The sequence below is a fragment of the Gorilla gorilla genome, chromosome 6 (genome assembly GCF_029281585.2).
Source record: "Gorilla gorilla gorilla isolate KB3781 chromosome 6, NHGRI_mGorGor1-v2.1_pri, whole genome shotgun sequence".
Taxonomy (NCBI): Eukaryota; Metazoa; Chordata; class Mammalia; order Primates; family Hominidae; genus Gorilla; species Gorilla gorilla.
In genome coordinates this window covers 57249766-57261882 of record NC_073230.2, presented here as the reverse complement: position 1 = coordinate 57261882, position 12117 = coordinate 57249766, and the positions used below count along the sequence as shown (strand labels likewise).

Below are 12117 nucleotides of genomic sequence, written 5' to 3'. Positions count from 1 at the left end.
AGAAGCCTTGAGGTAACTAGGATTGCAATGCATTGTGGGTTGCAAAAAAAAAAAAAAAAAAAAGAACAAGACAACCCTAAAAAACACCTAAAGCCTCTATCCAACAATCAACAGGCAATGTCCAGAAAGATTGTAACTCCATAGTACTCAGTCTATAAGGAACCAGGGGAGGGACCTGCACATTAGGGGATAAATTGCTTGCTGAAACTGTGCTAGGTGTGCCTGCCTATCAGACACCTGATCTTGCAAGACCATCATTGAAAGTCTCACCTTCACCATTCTCGGGGTCTCTAAGTCCATTCTTTGGGTTTGGACAGGTAAGTTTGCTTCTCACAGGCACCACTAGTTGAGGAGCACCCTTCATCTGCATACACTGTGACTCATCCAATATTAAACAGCTGTTTCATTGTGCATCTTTTCTCAGATGTGACAAAGAAAACATACACTTTTTTTTCCTTCAGTATTTGGAATTCGTCAGTGTCTTTAATGTAAAAGTGATTTCTTAACAAGCACTTCTTGGTCAGATGACCTACCATAATCAGTCGGTTAGTTCAGCATTCAAAGGGAATGGAGTGTGTACATCCTGAGGTCGACTGGAGATGTGATTGCCAGTTAACCTCTGGAGTTTGTCAGGCAACTCCATGAAAAGGCTTTGTAAAGGAAAGGAATTATTTTGTGGCTGAAAGACACTTTCAATTACTGAATTAAGATTATTATTACAATATTATATGGTTTCTCAATAACTTATGGTTAAAAAACTGCATTATTTAAGTGCACCGTGGATAGGCATCTTAGAAAATAGTGGTGGATTTCTCACCCACAGTTTTCATTTTGAAAATCATACAGAACTCAGAAGCCCTCACTGAGAAAAGGCAGTGAGCTTGTCAGGAAGTTAGCTTCCGTGAAAAGTATTATTACACTGTTACAGATAACAGAGGCCTAGACAGATGAGCCAGCTCTCTCCCACACTAAGACAGAGTTAAATTCAGTCCTGCTATTCATAGCATATCATGTGGTCATCTTCCTCTTATCCAGCAAAACCCACCATCCCTTTTATTACCTGCTGCCTCATAGCATACATGGTATTATTATTGCACATGATATACTACATCATATATGAATCAGTATTCACATACACTTGAGGCAATATCAAGAAAACGATTCTAAATAGCTCTGTAAGATGACTCAATTTAACATTAAAGATATATAATAAAGATAATTAAAGCTGTAACCATCCAAGTAAAGACTAATACAACTGACCACCTGACTTTCTGGCTCTGTATCACCTCAGAATCAAAGTGAGGAAGAGCCCACATTTACCATTGCCTCAACCTGTATCTGGCTCCTGGAACAGCTTCCATGTAACTTTCTCAGTTAAGTAAGTGGATGTAGCCCACTATCTTTTTTCTTAATACAGACAGTAAATTATTTGTACGATTGCTTATCACAATATAGTAAGTCCTCATTTTTTTTTGTTGATAGGTTCCTGGAAACTGCAACTTTAAGTGAAACAATGTACTGTCTACCATAGGACTTAACTCTTGTTTATATCAATTAGCCTATGGTAAGGCTGCTTTCCTTGCACACTACATTGTTTCACTTAAAGTCACAATTTCCAAGAACTTCTTGATGAGGTTAAGTGAGGACTTACTATATAAGATAAAAATCTAAGAACAGCTAATATTTACTTGGCAAATAATATGCCTAAGGTATTGTACTAGGTACTATGAATGTACTTTTTGTTTGTTTAATGATTATAATCATGTACTTTTTGTTTGTTTAATGATTAATACTCATGCTATTTGAATACTTCTAGTATGGAGTGGATATAGATTTGAAATTACAAATTTATTTATTCAAACACAATTTTGTTTTTTTTTTCAACACATTTGAAAACTAATTTTAACCTCTCATTTTGATAGTTCGGTTATATATTCAATTTTAAATACTTTTTAGATCTCTCCACTTCATAGGGTTATATAATAATCCCTATGAACTAGGGAGTATTTGGAAAATGAGGAAAAATACATAACTGGGGAGAAACATTTGGCCATACCACACTCCCACAAAAACCATCATGTTTGCCTTACTATAATGAAGAAGATGAAGAAGGATGAAGAAAAGCGTCACTTACAGAAGCGTGTGCAAGGCCAAGGGGGCAAACAAGAGGCGGAGAGGTATGCACAGACTCTGAAGTGAAGAGAGCACTAAGTATCCTTAGGACCTAACTCTTCCTGGAGGTAAGTCAAGGAAATAGACTTCCAAATTCACCGGAAGGAGGAAAATCTGCCTCTCCTCAGTCTTATAAAAACGTTACCACCACCAATAAACACGTGTGCACCACACAAACACACACACACAATCACACACGCGAGGAAATTCAAGACTCCCTTTCCTCCTGATACTTCCAGGTACAATAGGCTTAATTCATTCAGGAGGCTATTGCCTTTGATGACAAAGTTTTCATGAACTCCATTGCTTCTTTTCGTCCTGATACCCAAATGTTTCCCAGTGCAATGAGCAAGACACCTCACTTGAAGAGAAAGCAAAATACAGGTAGAAGAAACTCAGTAATACATTGAATTATCACTGGAGCACTGCATAGAATTACAATATTTTTCAGAAAGTTTAAGAAAAAAAGAAACATGCCTGTCATTACTTCCAGAATAATTAATAAAGATCCTATTTGGTGACTAATCCTTAAAATATATTCCTAAATGTCATTTTCATTAATCATCTGAATGTCCTGTAAGACATATCTAATCGTGCATATTTACAGAGAAAGAACTTGAGTTTCAGAGATGCTGACTAACTTGTCCTAGTTCACGCAATTAGACTATCTGACTTTTAATAGAAAATGAGTTATTTGGAACTGCAAGTAATCAGCTTCCATCTTGTAGTAAGGAGAAAGACAGATCAAGAAAAAAGAAATATATCTAGATACTAGCTTTCAAGTATTGGCTAGATTTTTGTAAGTGTGTGAGCAAAAGTCACACAAGGGGATATAAAAATTGCCTTCACTTGACTGTACCATACCCCCACTAAAACCAGAGCAAATCTAGAGAAAAGCTGGAAAGTTCATCAAAAGGCAACAACTGTGATTACAGCCAGGAAGGTCATGGTAAAGAGGAAGAATTAACGGACCAGCTTTGGGTCTATCTGAATGTAACATCTATCTATCCTTATTCATTTATCACAATCTAAATTTCAGAAATATTTGTTGAGCATCTATTATGTGTTAAATACCACTTAGGTAATTAGAATGCTGACATGACGCATCTATATGTTAATGGTATCAGTCACAACAGGTACTCAGTAAAATTTAGTTGCTATTTTCTTCAGTAAAATTTAGCTGCCATTTTCTTTTCAACATTTGCTTAAATATAGTCAAATTCAATCTCTTAATACACTTTTAGAGCTTCAATTCAATCACTGCAATCTAAGCACCTGATAAAATTAAACATCATTATCAATTAAAAATACATTTAAAACACACCCCAACAATGTATCAACATACACAGGTTTAATAAAACGTATTTATGGGATCTAGATTAATACATCACTTTGAATACAGACATCTGGTCTCATTTCTTCCCAGACCTTCACCATAGTTAGTAAATATACATCTGTCTATCACATAATAGATATTTACAGTAGACCTCACTTGAAAAGAAAGCAAAATACAGGTAGAAGAAATTCAGGGTAATATATTAATACTATATATATAGTTTTATATATATAGTTTATGTATTTTACAAATACATATTAGTCTATGTATTTTACAAGTAAGTATATATTTTTATAAAATGTCATAATGCCACTGTATTAGTTTTTTTAGTCTTCCATAATAACATACCATAAACTGGGTGGCTTAAATAACATAAATTTATTTCTTCACACCCTGGAGACTGAAAGTCCAAGATCAAGGTGCCTGCAGGGATGGTGTTTGGTAAGGGCTGTCCTTGATTTGCAGATGGCTGTCATCTTGCTGTGTCCTCGTGGCAGAGAGAGAAAGCTCTGGTGTCTCTCTTACTCTTCTTACAACTCTACGAGTCCTATCAGATTAGGGTCCCACAATTTATGACCTCTTTTATCCTTGATTACCTCCCAAGACCCTATCTCCAAATACAGTCATCTTGAGGGTTAGGACTTTAGTATGTTAATCTTGAGGGGTGTCTACAGCAGCAGCAGAAGAGAGAACAGGAGGGGACACAACTACAGGAGAGGACACAACTGCAGGAGAAGAGATAACACCTTTTATCTGGGAGGCAGATAGACAGGTCCTAACTAGTTTAGCAGTTCTGAACTACCACTAGCAGAGGTTAGTTGACAATCATTATATTCCCCATAGAATCATTAAGGCACTCAAAATAGAAGCACCAAGAACCTAAAATAAGAAGGAATAGGTGAAAGCTGTTTGAGAAGATCACAAAAAACCTTCACTCTTCCATGCTGCTTGGTGACTGTCCTTTCCCCTGCAATAAACATTTGGAGTGTTCCATAAAGAAGACAATACAGATGGTCTCCCTACTTGGCACCCTAGGTGCAGATGAGGCCAACGTACCACAGCTAAACCAAGAGGATCCTGTGTCCACATGTGTGCTAAGTGTTGTTCCCCCAGCACCTTCCTATCACTCAAGTTCCAGAACAATGGAAATTAGATTTGCTATCCACACACAGACTGAAACGCTCTTCTCTAGCAAACTCAGCCCTGTCTGAGAGAAACAAAGATTCCCCAACAGAAAAGCCTCCTCAGTCACCCTATGTGAAGTTCAGAGATAGAAGCCATCCGCTTGTCCATATGTTCAGAACATTATGTCAGCTTTTCAGTTTCTTACTCTTAACTCAGTAGAAGACATCAAGTTTTGCCAGATATATTAGCATAGTCTCTTTTTAGGAAGATAGGGGTTTAAAGAAGTGGAAAAAAATTGTGACATAAAGGAAACAAAAAACTACAAAGAGAAGACAGTTTTGGAAACTATCATTAATACAAGATTTTTTAAAGTTAACACTTAACAAAAAGAACTATTGAATAATTTTTAAGACATCTTTAATAATAAAGTAAATATAAAATCAAAAGAAGATTGGAATATGATTGATAAAATATTCCAGAAAATAAAGCACAAGGCTACAGAAATGGTAAAGAAGAATTAGAATTTTTTTTCAAAGTAAAGAATGAAAGGATAAGCAATTACCATCAGCATTCAAATAATACAAGTTCCAGAAAGAAACAAAATTTTAAAATGTTACAATAAACAATTTAAAATAATGTCCCAAAATTTAAGGTCATAAATAGGAAGGTTGAAAGGTTCCACAAATTGTCCAAAATAGAGTTCTAAATAGACCTAAAGGAAGGTGTGCCTTTAAGAAATTGTATGATACCCGGGACAAAGAGATCTGATAAGTTTCCACAGAGCAGAAAAAGGTGAGACTTCTCAACAGCAGCACGAGAGCTAGAAGATAGTAAGGCAATGCCTTCAAAATTCTGAAGAAAGATGATTTCCTACCTACAATTATATGTCTAGCTGGCATGAGTCAAGTGGGGGCGGAATAGAGATATGTTTACATTGGCAAGTCCTCCAAAAATGCAGTTACCTTACACCATGTATCAGGATGCCACTGAAGTGTATGTGCCACTGAAAGAAAGAGCATATGGGGAACAGGAAACAGAAGACCAAAGAGAAGAGACAGGTCCTAAGGGGGTCCCACAATGACTGCTGTGCACTAACAGTAGAATGGTGCTGGAAATGTGTGCAAAGAATCGAGCTTTGAGTCTCACTATGAGGACCAGAAAAGCACAGAGAAATTCAGTCACCGTCTCTTTTATTGATGATATTCACAGTGATTAGGTGATTGAATGAGAAAATGTGTTCCTGTAATGTTACTCCACAACCTAGTGTTTCTCTTTAATCAAAATCTCAGCACCAGCTTTCTGTTCCTCATGGACTACAGTGCAAAGTTTCAGAAATACAGATTAATAAATTTTAAGCAATGCAGAAAAAAGGGTGCAGAAGAAAATAGAGCATGTTTCATTCCAACAGATATAGTGCCATTTCCATGTTTTACCTTATTTAACATATGGTAAAGATTGAGACATGTGCCCATATCTAAATGATCCCTGAGACCAGAGGAAGCTGGTCCTCTCATTTCCCTGGCTGAATCACACCCATTAACCTCAGAATAGGTGTATCTGTTAAACTCAAATCACACTGAATAAGAAGGGAAAGATGACTTATGACCCCAAATCTGGGATTCTGTTGCAGAAAAATATGTACATACTTACGAATATAACCTATCACTATTTTCAAGTATATACACATAAATATTAAATACATATAAAATATAAAATAACCTACAGTGATAGATAGGTTATATGTATATACTTGAAAATGGTGATAGATAGGTTAGGTATTTAAAGAATTTTCAGGGGATAATTTGTAAACATTTTGCATAAAATGTAAAATCCTTATAGTAAAATACAGTATACTAACATGTTCATGGGCATTTGTCTGAAGCTCCGTCTAACTAGCTGGGTGGTGGGTGCCATTACAAGGTCTTCATAGACTCAGTTCTTCATCTTTAATTGGGCACATTTCACAGAAGTAATGGAAGATTTAAATAAGATCAGCCATGTTTTTATTGTGGGAATTAGCATATAATAAATCTCAGTAAAGGGTTCCTATTGTCATTCACTCTCCTCATTTACCCTGCTGTGAAATAGCTTCCCTTTAAATCTATCCCACATTTAATGTGTCAACACACAAGGCCATAAGTCCGGCAGCTTGTCCATTCTGCACAATATATCCAGGAAAGAGATGTTGCTAAGCGAAGGAGTAGGTTACTTCAATAAACTTCAGTGATTAATGTGTCTTCCAAGTGCTAACCTCCTTGCTGGAGAGTAGCCTACACACTCCAAAGGAGCAGTTCATCAACAGAATTGTCAGAACCCACGCAAAGAAGTGAGATGCTCTCATTTGCCAAATATTTCCCCAGCTTGTTGTTTATGTCTCCTCATTTCAATCCATGCTTCTCTACATGCTTCAATATGAAAATCTCTTTAAATGCTTTTCTGATTATTCAAAACACCTGCCACATTAAATGAGGATACTGTTCCTAAATTTCTATGTCCATCAAATCTACAATGGAAATATAAATAAAGGAATGGCCTTTTTCTCTTCACCTTCAACTGTTTTACAGACATATTAATGCAGGACATAGAAGGGTTTTTTATTAATATTTTTACTATTTTGTTATATTTTATGATGTTAATTTTAAATGTCTTCTTTATATATTGCATAACTTTTCTCTGCATCTTATTACTCAAATATATTTATCAACTGCAAAGCATCCATTTAAATGAATTATTATTGAGTTGTAATGATAATATTTAATGTATAGTATAATAATGAAAGAAATAAATATAAACAAAATTTTCATGAATATTGAAGAGCTCTATACTTATTCAAAGTCTTTTGTGGCAAAATTAGCCTATAAATTTCCATGAAAACCCATATCTTCCCCTCTATTAAACTTGCAACTATTATGAGTTCAATATCTCTAGTTGTGTCAATTTTTATTTCTGTACAGCAGTCCTTTGCTTTCAGGAAAATAAAAAGACATGGAAAAACTCCAAGAATCAGAAGATGCCAAAGAATGATTTTAAGGATGGGTCACTCAAGTAAATATTTTTTTGCAGGTAACATTTGCTAATATCTGTGTGCTTTATATATGGCAGACAATGTGATGAGCACTTTGTATGTGGTATTTTATGTCTTTGTAAAACTATGGGGCATATGTAGGAGTATTTTCAGAATTCTTAACTACATTTATAAGGTGAAGAAATGAAGGCACAATGAATAAAAGTAATTTGCCTAATCATTCAGCAGGTATCAAGGTAATTCTTAACATATAAAAGATGGCTTGACCACCTATGCAACATAATATCTTACTGATAGTATATCAATTAGTACATTTTCAAAATCCATAGTAAACAAAATGAAAGTGATTTGGGGAAACCAGAATGTAACAATATTTGAGATTACATATAAATGGTCTTACATCTGGACGCTTTTAAACTTGATTTTTTAAACTCTAGATAGCCAGTAATGATAATATCATTCCTGTTTTATATTAGGTAAAAACTAAGGCACAAAAATTTTACGTAATGTGCCTAAGGTTGCACAGCTTCTCAGCAGCAGTGCTGCCAATTTCTTACAGGCAGGCTGACCTCAGATCAGAGTCTGTATACCTGGCTACAGTCTTTATTTCCAGGTGTAACTACAAGTGCAGCACTAACAGACAGACTGTAGGAAAGCAGAGCTGCTCAAAATCCTATTTGGTTTCTGTCTTTCCTGCTGAGGAGATCAATCTTCACACTGGAAATGGAACACAATATTAGGAACAAGAAATTCTTAGCTGAGCTAGGAGAGAAGTTTATTAAGAGAACACCAGCTTTCTCAAAGTGCATTCCTGTCCCAAGGCCCTGAAGATTATTTCTCAAGAGGAGGAGAACACCTGCAGCCAAGATGGCCAAGTTGGAGATGAAGATGTTTGAGGAGGAATAGACACTGGGAAAATGAGTAAAATGAAGGCGATAACACTAATCAAATAGATTATTGGAAGCATGGCTTATTTAATTCTGGAAAAGGAAGTGGGGACAACCAGTAACCAGCGTGCATCAAACGAGTAAATATAGCTAACCAACTTTGCTCCCCACAGGATTGCTCCTAGGCATCTAGGTCGTGGTGTTACCCTTCACCAATCACCCACTGTGCCAGGCATGCTGCTAATTGTTTCATATTTAAAGTCATCGACTATGACACATTAAAATCTGAACTTCAAAGCCTGGTCTCATTGTTAAACATCTAGCAGCTTGCCACAGACCACATCCTTCTTGATATGGTTTGGATGTTTGTTGCCTCCAAATCTCTTGTGGAAATGTGACCTCCAAATTTGGAGGTGGGGCCTAGTGGGAGGTATTGGATGTTGGGGAATGATCCCCCATGAATGGCTGAGTGTTCCTTGGCGATAAGTGAGTTCTCACACAGTTAGGTTGTATGAACCTGAGACCTACCCCTTCTCTCCCGCTCTGGCTCTGGCCATATGATGCATCAGATCCCCCTTCTCCTTCCAAGATTATAAGGTTCCTAAACCCTCACCAAAAGCAGATGCCAGCTCTGTGCTTTTGGTACAGTCTGCAGAACCATGCATCAAATACAACATAGTTTCTTTATAAATTAACCAGCTTCAGGTATTTCTGTATAGCAACGTAAAAACGGACTAATACAGTTCTATTTATTTATTTATTTATTTATTTATTTATTTGGAGACAAGTTCTCACTGTGTCACCCAGACTGGAGTGCTGTGGCATGATCTTGGCTCACTGCAACCTCTGCCTCCCAGGTTCAAGTGATTCTCCTGCTTCAGCTCCTGAGTAGCTAAGATTACAGGCAACCGCCACCATGCCCTGCTAATTTTTGTATTTTTAGTAGAGATGGGGATTTGCCATGTTGGTTGGCCAGGCCAGTCTCAAACTCCTGGCCTCAAGTGATCTGCCTGCCTCTGCCTCCCAAAGTGCTGGGATTACAGGCGTGAGTCACCATACCCACCCGGACTAATACACTTCTCTAGTGAAATTTCCTTTCAATGGTTACTACCTTCTCTTTGGTTTTCAATACTTACTTTTCTCTTGTTCCTTACTTTTAGTTTATAAAGGTACTTACTATGACTTTTTAAAACTCATTCCATCTACAGATATTTCTGTGTAGTTGTCACCATATTTCTTCTGTTTTGGTCTATCTTACGTACCTGAACTAGTTAATTTCCAGTGCCCAGAAGAGTATTGCATGCAGTATGCACTGAACAATTTATTGTTGAGAAATGAATTCCCAAGACTTGAGTATCCTAAAAAATATTGCAGACTCACCCTTGACACACACTTTCTCTCAAACCAACTTCCTAACTGTATTTTCCACTAAAGATTCAGATCAAAGTCCACCACTGTCTCTAATCCTTGAATATCTTTCCAATTTCATGGCATTATATTATTATTCATCCAAATGGACTTCACTGTTTTTTCTATACTTATTGTAAAATCTTGTCCCAGATGTGTGCTTGGGTTATCTAGAGTTTGTGGGTTTGGGAAGGAAGCCACCTGGGTCCTTGGAGGTGCTATAGTTAACAGAGATAACACAATGATCAGGGAGGAGTGAAGAGATGATAGAGGCAAATTGTTACTTACTTCAGAGGTCTGGTTGGGTTGACCATTGGAATTTGCAATAAATTTTGTATTCTGGCAGGATATCTGATCTTTCAGGAGAAAAATAAATCATCTTAAGACAAAGGTTCTGCTGAAAATTTTGTCGACACAATCTATTATTAATAAAGGATGGCCTGGGGCTTTCAACTCAAGATTAGAATATTTACATTCACTACCCTTTCCCCCCTTATTCCAAAAATAATGATAATTGGTTTCAGAGCAAGAAATTATAAATGAGAACACAATCTTCAATCACAGTCCAAACATCCCAAGAAAACCCATGTTGAAATAAGGCTGTAAATATTTCATTGTCCTTTGTTTATACTTCTTTGGGGTCATTTGATATATATCACTCTTACCATAGCCATTTGTGTAATTAGCATCTCCCTTTGTCATAAAGAATTATTTTCAGGCAATTTAATAGGTATAGTACTCCATGATACAAATTTAGTGGAATTTCCTAAAGTAATCCTTATTATCAATAGTAATAAAATAATGACAGAATGTCAGAATTTTTGGTCAGACATTTTAAAGTAGAATACTTAGGTAAATGTATGAATATAACTAAAGTTTTAATTTATATTTTTACATTTATTTTCAGAAACTTGTCTCAGTTTATGTAGATATCTATATAATATAATAATTTTAAAGCAACGTTGATTAAGAAAAAATGGTAGCATATTTTGTCAATGTATTTTTCTTCAGTTATGTATGCTTTTATTCCATTTGTTTTTTCGTCTATGCATGTGTATTTCTACTATCATTCAGTCAAATTTATGAACATTTTCTTTTGCAATTTTCTTTACTGATCTTTAAATATCATTTTTAGACAAGTTTTAGGTTTGCAGAAAAATTGAGGAAATAGCACACACACGAGTTTCCATAAAATCCGTACCTACTATCACTTATTAATAGCCTCTTACTTCCTTTGGCACATGGGCCACAGTTAATGGATCAATATTAGTATTATTAACTAAAGCCAATATTTTATTCAGGTTTCCTTAGTTTTTATTTAATATCCTTTTTGTCTCAAGATCTCATCCAGGATATCACATTACATTTATTTTTCATATTTTGCTAGGCTCCTCTTGGCTATGACAATTTCTCAGATTTTTCTTATTTTTGATGACCATGGTAGTTTTGAGAAGTGCTATTCAGGCATTTTGTAAAATGTTTCTGTAGTCCATCCTTATGCTCCTAATAAAGACATAACCAAGACTGGGTAATTTATAAAGGAAAGAGGCTTAATGCACTCACAGTTCCACATGGCTAGGAAGGCCTCACAATCATGGCAGAAGACGAAGGAAGAGCAAAGGAACATCTTAAATGGTGGCAGGCAACAGGGCATGTGTGGGGGAATTCCCCTTTATAAAAACATCAGATCTCATGAGATTTATTCACTGTCATGAGAACAGCACGGGGAAAATCTGTCCCCATAATTCAATTACCTCCCACTAGGTCCCTCCCTTGACACATGGGGATTATTACATTTCAAGGTGAGATTTGGGTGGGGACACAGAGCCAATCCACATCAGTCTCTTAAAAGGATTTGCCTGATATTTCTCTTGTGATTAGACTCAGGTTACTGGTTTGTAGAAAAAGCAATAGAATTAAGGTGCCATTATCATCACATCATATAAGGGGACATGCTATCAATATAACTTAACAAAGTTGATGTTAAATTTGATCAGCTGTCTGAGATAGTGTTTGTCAGATTTCTTCACTGTAAAGTTGTTCTTTTATGCCTTTTTTTGTACTATAATCTTTGGAAGGAAGTCACTACAGTGTAGCCCACATTTACAAAGTGGGAAGTTAAGCTCTACTTCTTAAGGTGGAAAACCTACATAAATTATTCAGAA

General features: G+C 36.0%; 1 long non-coding RNA gene across 2 annotated transcripts in view; it reads right to left on the bottom strand.

Annotated features, from left to right (window-relative positions):
* LOC129534716 (uncharacterized) overlaps positions 1 to 12117 on the bottom strand; it is a 228557-nt gene that overhangs the window by 157823 nt on the left and 58617 nt on the right. Inside the window, exon 1 of one of the 2 annotated variants that reach the window (XR_008681402.2) lies at positions 10241 to 10308. The exons of the other annotated variant lie outside the window; for it this stretch is intronic. This is a non-coding gene — a long non-coding RNA (uncharacterized lncRNA). Of the gene's footprint in view, positions 1 to 10240; positions 10309 to 12117 lie in introns of those variants that run through there. 2 annotated transcript variants of the gene reach the window in all.